The sequence below is a fragment of the Benincasa hispida genome, chromosome 4, assembly GCF_009727055.1.
Source record: "Benincasa hispida cultivar B227 chromosome 4, ASM972705v1, whole genome shotgun sequence".
Lineage (NCBI taxonomy): Eukaryota > Viridiplantae > Streptophyta > Magnoliopsida > Cucurbitales > Cucurbitaceae > Benincasa > Benincasa hispida.
Window position 1 is genome coordinate 49,203,622 of NC_052352.1, and position 11,564 is coordinate 49,215,185.

Genomic DNA, 11,564 nt, shown 5'->3' on the forward strand with positions numbered 1-11,564 from the left:
CAGTTGTTGGTCTTTAGTGGAGTGCTTGGTAGTTAACGGATGGTGGATCTCATGACTAAAGAGTTTAGTCATTTATTCACGTACCGTTGGAGCTTCAAGCTACAGGTCCATAAAGTCCCCTTAGTAGCTTAATGGATTCAAGTTGAGAATCAGTTCTTGGGGTTGATTTGAAATGTTCTAATTGACAAGAGAAAATTCGATGATATATGATATGATCAGTGTGATATATGAGATACATCGAATGGAGGATTAATGTAAATGTGATTTACATTAAGGACCATGAAATAGAAAAAGAACTATGGTTATATATTTCATGAGATGAAATATTAAAACTATAGGTTATAAATATAATATGGTTAGTTAGTTATCATATTTATTTATAATAATATTAATTATTGGATAATTATATCTTTTTCTCTAATAACCAATTAAATGGGGGGTTATTAGTGGTTTCATGGTAACCGTGAGATAAAAGGAAAAATGTTTTCCTAAATTTAGAAGAGTTTTTGCAAAAGTTGCTATTCTTTTCCAACGGTTTCCAGGAACTAAATCCTTGGTAGGAAGAACTTATGTGGTTAGTAGCACCTAAATCAAGTATCCAGACAGAATCATCATTCTCTACCAAACACGTCTCCAAGACAAATAAATCACATTTACTATCTTTAGACTTCTTCTTCTTCTGAAGAGTAGTGGGATCAATATCAGAACCTAAATAAACTCCAAGTTCCATTTCAAAGAACAAGTCTCGTCGATGAACTTTAACTGAGTCAGCAACAATTGCTTTCTCTTTTAGTCCCTTAACATTCAAGAGAGACTGGAGATTATCTTGAGAACTGATACTACTGGTTTCTTTGTCATCCATCCTTTTTTGCTCAAAAATTGAGAACTGACGTTCAAACAATTCTTGCAATGAGTCCATGATCTGACATGCAAAGACCATGTTTTTAGATCTGACATGCAAAGACCATGTTTTCAACTCTTTTGGCTAATGCATAAGGTATGCTAGCCAAAATGTGAAGTCGGGCCATCGAATTAGCATTCATCCACACTTTATTGATTACGAATATTTCACGGTGCATCAAGGGTCGAGACTTGAGGACACTCAACCATGAAAAACTGGAGGTCGTTTACCACAAAAAATGTTTTAAGAGACTCTTTCCAATGTATATAATCGGTCAAATTAAAATAGGCAACTAACAGAAAATAATACATGTTACTGAAAAAATAAACACATTGATCTACATTAGATTTTAGCAAATACTCTTTAAAACAAAATCCAAACTAGTTTAGCAAAATTTAAATGAACCCCGTGTGATATCTAGTTTTGCAATGACACTTCAATGGGACAAAAGCCACCGAAGGGTAGTCAATTTATCCCTCTTCTGATTTGAGACACTCTCAACCAGTCATTAACACCATAACAACTCTTATTCCTATAACGACTAGCCATCATTGATTTGGTCAAGAAATTATTAACTTGTTTAACAATTTCCTGTAAGTGTGACCCTTCATTTTAGATCCTAGAGTTTCGCCCCAAGCAGCCAATCCGAAAGGAAAAAATACGATTGGGGAAAAAACTAAAGCGACCCTATCCATTTCTGAAGTTCACCTTGATATTGACCAACCGCACAAACCATCCGAAGGGGGACGCTCCCAGAGCGCCACGAAGTCGTGCAAGAAGATCGCATGGTATAAACAAATGAAGGAGACCGCAGGACATGTTGACACACATCGTTCACCCACTTACTATAAGTACTTTCTCCGTTCACCTTGATATTGACTCATGCAAATACCATCCGAAAGAGGATGCTCCCAGGACACCACGAGGCCAAGCATGAATCTCACGATGTGGACATTAAGGGAGAAACGTGAGTGGAATTGACATATCATATACATCTTTTCCTCCCATTGAGTATTTTATAACCTAGGGTTTAGTTTACTTAGAAAAAACACGGCTAACGATTTTAACTAATTGACTTTTTAGGCTTGCCCAAAAGTAACTCTTACTTTGGAAAGTTTAACAACTTTTGATCTTCATTCATTAAACTTTTTAACGAAGTCATTGATCAACTATTGTATGCTTGCAATAAATCTATCTAAGTCACCTTTCCAGGTAAAAATTACAAAGAACAATGAGTCTACCGGTTCAAACAGGTAAATCGGGTCTTGAATCGTCCAGGCAAAGTCATGTCTCCCTGATCGTGTAACAATTTCTTATGATCGTCTAGCAATGTTGTGAGAGCATAAATGATCATGTACCTTTGACTATGCGATGAAGCATGAAGGTCACGCGATCGTTTAGTGCACATCGTGTAATGCATGCCTTAAACGATCAAGTAGACGACAAAAATGCAGTGAAGCACAATCCTCTAAACGATCATAGAGCAAGCGTCAAGTATCTTATACCGAGTGATCGTGTAGCCAGTGACTATGCGATGAAGCATGTTGGACTAAACGATCATTTAGTATGTGCACCTATTAAACAACAAGCATCAAATACTCTATGCAATCATTTACCTCAAGCGTCCACGCGATCAAGCATCCAATGCTACATGATAGAGTAAACTCTTTACCCCATCGTTGAGCATCAGCTATACGATCGTTTAGTAAATACTATACGATCAGGTAGAACTTTTCTACACAATCGTTTAGCCAAATCTGAACATTGTTTAGCCTGGGCTACACGATGCGACCAACCTTTGGTCTTTTTCCTTGATGAGAACAACATCTCCATGCTTCGAAACTTAATCACGAATGGCTCAAAAAACTTCAAACACATTGAATACATACTCGATTTGTTGTTAATTATGCCCAAAAACACAGGGACCCTTACAAATTAATACTTTGTAAACTTAAAGAAAGCTTTAGATAGTGACAATCATCCCGTAAACATCCATCAACACATCCACAAAAAATTTAACTCTTAAACGCATTGTAGAACAAACTTAAAACACACCACGACTGTAAAAGAAGTTCATTACAGCAATGGAATTTGGAATATCAGAATAACTTGGTTCTGATACCAATTGAAGGAAATCTAAACAGAGATCTCCATGAGTAGCAGAAGTGGTGTTGGGATTGGTATCCTAATTTTTCTGGTGGTCTCATAGTTTGTAAACCTTTTGTACACATTGTTATTAATAAAATAAGTGTTATTTTATTTTCATTTACTCATATCAAATAAACTAAGATCTGTGGTTATTTCATGAACTTAAGCATGTATGTGAGACATACAAGTGGATCATGCCTTAAGTAATAACCTAAATGGTCTGTAGTATAAGGATAAAGGAGGGATACCTTATCCTGGTGACACTACGGATACGGTCTACTTTGTGATATTTACAAGTGAGACATGTGGAGACATGTGAGCGAGAGTGTCCTATACAAAGAGTTTGTATAAGACTGGACCACGAGATGATTAGTCTTTTTATATAACGTCGTTGATAATTGAGACTTACATCTCACTAAATGACCATAGGTGACATGACCTTAATCCTGAGTGTTTTGGGAACTTCTTGATAACGGGTAGAAATACACATTATTATAGCACAAATAAGTAAAACAATGAGAGATTGCGACAGTAAAAATATACAATATCATGTCCAAAAGCGCTAAACTGAAGAAATTGCGATCGCATGCACCCATCGCATAAAAGTAGCTAATTTACTTATTTTGTGCAGAAAAAATGAGTTGGCGCAAGTAAAATTGCAATTCAAGGAATTAGGCGTCCGCGCGCTTGAAAGATTGCGATCACAAAGTCATGCGATCATATGCGATCGTGAGAAGTTGCTCAAGAAGGTGGTTGCATAAAGACTACGAATCAAGGTGACAGCATAACAAATCATGATGGGACAGAATGCTGATGACGGTTGAATCCGAATTTAGTTGACAAGCTGTTAAAGCCACACTATAGCAAGTACACTCAACTTTCAGTGACCATTAATCGACGCATCAGAGCAGAAGATTTAATGACCGCCCATCATTACAATCATTAGAGAGAAAGGCTGTTTCACCTTGAGCTCTATAAATACCGAAGGCCACCATTGCTACTGGGGGGATCGCCATATATACAAGTTAGAGAGTAGTTAGTCTGTTCACGTACATACTTAGATTTAGAGGACGAAGACAAGCTAGGAGAGGAAGAAGCTGAGAGATCATTCTCGGATAAATCAAGAGGCTACCAGAAAGCGCTACAAAGGGAGAGAGGGCCAATATTTGCGAGAGCAAGAATATTCATTTGGACAGAGTTGGAGAGAAAAGACAGTGTAAAACGCCACGGGAAGCAAGACATTGCTACCGGGCTTCTTATCTCTACATTCTATTGCTATTCTGTATTCAGCACTTCATTTATAGAAAATGAAGATCTTATTTCAATATATGTTCAATCTCTCCACATTTCGCATGAGTAGCTAATTTCCCGAATGGGTTGAGAAGTACTTAGCTGGCATGACCTAAGATTTACATTTTATGCGATCATCTTGTCTTATATATGTGTCATTCACCCTTTAGGGATACTTGAGAGAGTAGTCTAAAGATAGAATCTAGACTTGAGAGAGTCAGATTAGAATCTAGGCTTGAGAGAGTCAGATTAGAATCGCATAAGCAAGAAATAGAAACTTAGACATAAATTCTATCGCTATTTTCACATCGCATGCACCCTAGAAATAGGATATGGTAGTATGCGGTCACTTTGTTTTATGTGTGCATCATGCATCATCGCATAGATAAGAATAGAGGCTTAGACATAAGTCCTATCAACTTTTCCGTATACATCGCATGTGTCCTAGAAATAGGAATTATGGCATTTTTATTGAGAAATGACATGTTGTTGTTTGTGGGTTGCATGATCGCATAGCTTGTACGTAATTTTAGGAAGTGTTAGCTAAATTCCTTCTCAAACAGTTCACCGCATACTCATTGTAACTCTCGATTTCATCAACTATTTGTTCGAACTCCGTGGCATAGGAAATACTCTTTATCAAAAAACCATCCAACTTATTTGTTTTCACCACTGCAAGAGAATCAAAGTAGTTGTTGCATATTTACTCAATAGTCCCTATGTTCGACCCTGGACTTACCAGGAAACCTAGTGAGTCTTATACTTGGTTCTTATTAGGAAAACTTGCATGTGCAATGCATAACACATCATCGCAACTCATACCATAATTGCATCACAATTCACAACGCATCAAGTTTTTGGCGCCGTTGCCGGGGACTACGACAGTACATATTGTGCTAACAGTAAATCTTTTTTATTTTCTTTGCAGCTTTTGACCTATATGCACTAATATTCCTTTGTTAAGGGAAGAAGAAAGTGTCACATGAGCGAATGACATGTTCCTGAGCCCAACTACGACCTAGAGATCGAAAGAACGTTCTGAAGAAGACAGAGAAACAACCGTCGATAACAACAAGAAAGAACTCTAAGAATGGTGGAACAACCAGAACAAAGAGCCGCAAATGCGAACAACATCATGGCAAACCCTATTCTGCTGACGAACGACTGCAATAGACCCATCCGGGACTATGCGTCACCTAACCTATATGATTTCTCCCTAAGAATCATGAGGCCAGCTTTGGACGAATCGAGGTTTGAGATGAAGTCGGTTATGTTATAGATGATCCAGACAGCCGGACAGTTTGGTGTAAGGCGTGGCGAGGATCCGCAGCCCATCTCTGGAGTTTCATTGAAATCTGTAACACTTTTGTGTTCCCAAACCTCTCTACTGAAGAAGTTCGACTAATGTTCCCATTTTTGTTATGCGATCAAGCAAGAAAATGGGCATATTCCCTCGAACCAGGGGAGATAACTTCGTGGGAACAAGTTGTAGAGAAGTTTATGAAGAAATACTTCCCTCCTACCGAGAATACAAGAAGGAGGAAGTTAATTACGAATTTTGAACAGGAAATACACGAATCGCTCAGCGACGCATGGGCGAGGTTTAAAAAATTGGTGCGAGATTGTCCGCACAACGGATTACCAAACTTTCTCCAGATGTTTGAACCCTGCATCGCAGACAGCTGCCAATGCGGAAGCAGCTGGTGGTCTGCTTTATAAAACTTATGATGAGGTTAAAAATATTCTTGATCGCATATCAAAGAATCATGAAGATTGGTAGGAACGTGATCAAAGAGTAGAAATTTGAGAAGGTAACGTAAATAATGTGGTCATCACATCTCTACAGAATCAAATGAATGCGATGATAAATCTGTTACAAGGCATTGCAATCAACAACCCTGGAATGCAAAGAGGGCAGGTCAATGCAATTGAACAGACAAGCACGAGTTGTGTTACTTGTGGAGAATCGCATCCGATTGAAGAATGTCCAAAGAACCCGCAGTCAGTTTACTTCATAAAGAACAACCCTTTCTCTAATACATACAATCCCGGGTGGAGAAACCACCTTACCATCGCTTGGAAAAATAATCAACAATAGAGTTATCAACCTATGGTGCAAAAAGAAGGATCGTCAAGATTTTTCCAGCGAATGGACGGTCAACCGCAACATCAAGTCAGCAGCTCGCAAGCACCACCATCTTCCTCTCTGGAGAGCCTATTAAAGCAGTACATTGAAAAGAAAAAGACGGTCCTCCAAAATCAGGTGACTTCCATCCATAATCTAGAGATCCAAATAGGACAGATTGCGGGAGAGCTGACAAATAGACTACAAGGGACGTTGCCGAGCTCAACTGAGCTCCCTCGCAACCCGAGGAATACAAGGAAAGAACAATGCCTAGTAGTCTCTTTGCTAAATGGAAAGACGATAGCGGAAGAAGGGAAAGAGCCCAGTAGGATCAATTCGAATGCGATGGAATCCAAGAACCCATTGACACAAGATGAATCAGAAGAGCCCGAGACGATGAAATCGGAAGTTGCGTCCACCTCCAAGCCTCTAGAACACGAAACAGAGAAGGTACAACTACCACCATTCCCACAAAGATTGAAAAAGAAGCAGAATGATGAAGGAAAGATCGCTACTTTATGTGTCGAACTAACGCCAAAAATCAAACAACTATTAATCCCATCAAAAGTATGCGTGACCCAGGAAGCTTTACGATACCCTACTTAATTAGATGGCCTCTACATCGGTCAAAGCACTATGCGATCTTGGGTGAGTAATAAATTAATGCCACTTTCAATCTATCAACAACAACTGAATGGGAAAAACTGACGCCTATGCACGGACTCTCCCAACTTGCGGACAGTCCCTAGTACACCCTAAGGGAGATGTTGAAGGATGACTTGGTCACAATTAAATAAATTCATATCTACCGGCAGACTTCATCATTCTAGATCATAGGTGGACGAAGATGTGCCCATCATCTTGGGATGACCATTTCCAATCTACTGGTCCATGCTCAATTGATGTGCACAAAAGAGAATCACGATGAGGATCAATAGTAAAGAAGCTCAGGTGACCATGCGATTCAAATTCCCCTAAGATCAAGAAAATACAGTAAACCTCTGTGGATTTTGAAAAATCTAGAATTTGAAGAAGAAACAAGCAGTCCCTGCGTTGAATATGCGACAGAAACTCATCAGGACGCATTTTTTTTTTTTTTTGAAGTATCCTTCTTTTGATATATCTTTCTTTCATGAACTTACCTCACTTTTTGTATAACCAGCTACATCTTTAGAATTTCCAACTCTGTCTTTCATACTTTTTACCCTCTTAATATTCAACAATGATTATAGTGAACGATTGCGGTGGAGATATGATGATGAGAAATTAGAAGTCAATTTCACTTGACAACTAAAATCCCTTGGATGCGGTATGCAATGCATACTCCTAAGATATACGTTGATAGTCATGCTTCGATGCTCATGCATTGGAGTGATAATGCGTTAACGAATGTATGCGATGACCATGCATCCTGTCACAAGTTTTCTTGTGTTCATGCCAAGTATAGCACGAACGTAAGTTTCTCGGGTAATCCGAGGTCGAACACAGGGACTTGTAGCTATATGTATGTGGTGATGTGCATCCAGTGGTTTAAATAAAAGAATGGAAGGAAGGTTACTAAGTTAATCCTACTTCTACTCCTATCTAACAAACAACGCAATGAGAATATGCCTGAGAGGTAGAGACACGACAACACTTGACATGAAATAAATGTATGGAAAAATAGATAAAATGCGGAGTTGATTTCATTGCAACCCTTAAGAGTGATCGCAAGAGTAACCTTAGTCAATGCAAGCCATGCGACAATAGTAAACCACCTCTCGGTGTGAATGCTACGGCTTCTAATGTTAGAACGCATGCGATATATGTGATAAGTCTATAGGACCTACACATAAGCCTCTATTCTCATTCATGCGATGAAAAAGTGACACACACACAAATAAGGCGACCACATAATATCATACCTATTCCTAGGGTGCATGCGATGCAGTGTTGACAAACAGAGCTTATCTCTTAGATCCCCATTCTTGCCTATGTGCTCCAATATGCTCTTTTGAGTCTTAGATTTGTGTTTTAGACTACTCTCCCAAGTATGCCTAAATGATGAATGAAGCACTCATAGGACAAGGTAACCACATGAACTTTACTGACCTAAGATTGTTACTATCCCTAGTGAACAATGCATACATTGCTTAATGCGACCAACCACTTACCCTTCCTGGCAGTTGGTTGTTGTTGACTTTACTCATAGACAAGCAATGCGTTAGCCCATAGACAGGCGTTGCCGCAGCGTCACACTAAGCAAATAAGGTTACTCACACACTCACACGACGCACACCTCTCGATGGGTTGCTACATGCTTCATATCCCTAATCCACATGACTAAGTATGCAATACCCAAGCAAGCCCAATAATTGTTGCAATGAAAGTAAAGATGCTAAGCAAAGAAGATGGAGATGGAGTCGAAGGAGACAGATAAATGCATTGATAACAAATTGTATTAATTTCTTAATCACAAAATGTCATACAATACAATATAAGAAAAGAAAGGAAAATGGAATGACTTGCTGGAAGCAAAGACTTGCTTCCAGCGGATGTGCATTAAGGCTGCCAGTGGTGCCATGGATGGGCGGAGGTGCTGACTCTCTTGAGATCTAGCTCTGGTCATCACTCGGAATGGATAAAGGAGGTGAAGAACTCTCAGGCGTCTTCTCATGCATTTTTCCTAGATCACGGGAAAAATCTCTGGATAAATTAAATTTCAGCTCGTCGACTTCTATTTATAGAGCTTGGGTCACCGAAAGCATTAATTGGACTCTCTGAGTCTGACGTTCGACATGTTAGTCCTTTTCTGAACCTCTGCCACTAACGGCGTGGTAGGTGAAATGTCAGCATTAGCTTTGGAGTTTCTCGAGGTAGATGCGTTGATGCATCCATTCCACCTACCTTGTGTTGATCTCATTAGTATATGTTTTCGTGCAGCCGCAATCATTCAATGACTGCATTCGCTTAATACCGCAACTCTACATGATGACCACAATCACTTGACGAGCGCAACTCCCATGCGATGGACGCATACGGTTGACTACCGCAACATCCATGTGTTGATCGATGCATTTGCCTTTGCGATGGAGAGTTTCTCCGTCTGCGGTCGTCTATGTGGTTTCCGCGTTTGCGTTTATTTCCTGCATTAGCTACAAAAATAGAACATTGAACGCATAATTAACACAAAATAATGGGTTAGCTGAGATTCAACATGTTGATCGACGCAAGCTCACTTTCTCGTGAATTCCTATCATGATTGACGCATATTCTGCCTAACAACCTTCATAATTCTAAGTAAAAGGCCTAAAATGACATGCATTTCTGCATGTCATCAAGATACGCGATAACTCAAACACGCGACCAGTTCGATCAGCCCATCATAATTTTGGAATCAATCCACTGCAAAGAAGGATGTGATCACAGATGATGCAGGCAATGAAGCAAATTTGGGGGTTGTATCTTTCTTTCACTCTTTTATTCCAAATTTTGCACTCTCACATCTCATTTTAATATTGCTAAATTTTATCATCGCATCCTTTTTAGTTTGACTCAATCATTGAATGTTGATTACTTTATTTAGTCACCGCATTCTTCCTCGTACCAATTATGATTTCAATGATGAAATTCATGCCTTTATTTCTTACTGTATGTACTAGAGTCAACTTAATTTAATATAAATATTGTTGGGTTTTATGTCCTAAAAACTCGCAATTTGTAAAATGATAAACATTTTCTATTATCAATTTCCTTGTTATTGATCTTATAAATTGTATGAAAGTCTAAATCCAATAAACTAAGACCCATGACTATTGTATGAGTACTTGAACTTTATGTGGAGACATAAGAGTGAATTGGGTTCGAGTAAATTGTCAAAATGATCTATGGTACATGAATGAGGTTGGGTACTTTATTCTAGTAACACCATTGGATGCGGCCTACTCTGTAGTTGTTACAAAGAGTTGTAAAGTGCTACATATGATGTGATCCTAATTTGTACATGTTATGACATGAGGAGTGGGGGTATCAAGAAATAAGTCACTCTTAGTTTATAATGTTGCTTACTATTTAAGACTGACTATTTCACCTAGATGACCTAGGTAACTCGATCTTAATCCTGAGTTAACTATGAAATCCTATTTATTCGAGATTGCCCTTAGATTTGCATAGTTGAGGGTTTGCTCAACAACGTCGGTTCAATAAGACTCCCATTTCAAGGGTAAGACCAGATAGATAGCTGGGGACATAGGGTGCAAGACGGAGTTCACGCCTACCCAATTTAGGGATAGGAGAAAGGTTGTTCTCTCAAATACTGAATCCAGGTCTTGAACAAGGGGCCCCACCAACTCATTGGGCTGAGAGAGTTTGGTTTGGTGATTGGATCACAAACCAGTTGTTCATTAGAGGATCAGTAGGGACTTGAGGAATAAGACGAAATCTCAAGAGTAAAACATATATTTGATCCAGCCGTTATTACGAACAACCTGTGAAGGGTCAACTTGTTGATTATGATTAAATCATGTGGACATAATATATCTATAGTGAAGGGAGTGCAACTATGGGCTTTAATGAAGTGACCCATTAGTTAATGAATGGGGTTTAATTTGGTCTAATGAGTTTAGCCGATTAAACTCGAATCGTTGGAGCCCATGATCTATAGGTCCACGAGGTCCCCCTACTAGCTCGTTACGACTAGCTCTAGAATAGCGTGATAAGTTAATTTGAAATGTTCAATTAGAATTAAGGGAATTAGTAATTATATGAGGTATAATTACATGTTTAATTTTAGAATTAAATGGAATAGGAGAATTTATATTTAAATATGATTTAAATATATAAAGATGGATATGTATTAAAATTAATTTAATATTTCATATTATATTAATTAAGTTTTATTTAATAATTAATTTATGAAATTAATTAATTTTTCATTTTTAAAATCAAAATAGATTTTATGAAATCAAAATTTGATTTTTACATAAAATTGAAAAAGGAAAAGAAAAAAAAAAACATGAAATGGAAAAATGGTTTTTTTCCATTATTTATCATTTAACTAGCTCACACATATAGCAATATATTTTCCTTGTCTTCTCCAAGCATGAGTTACAACTCATGCAA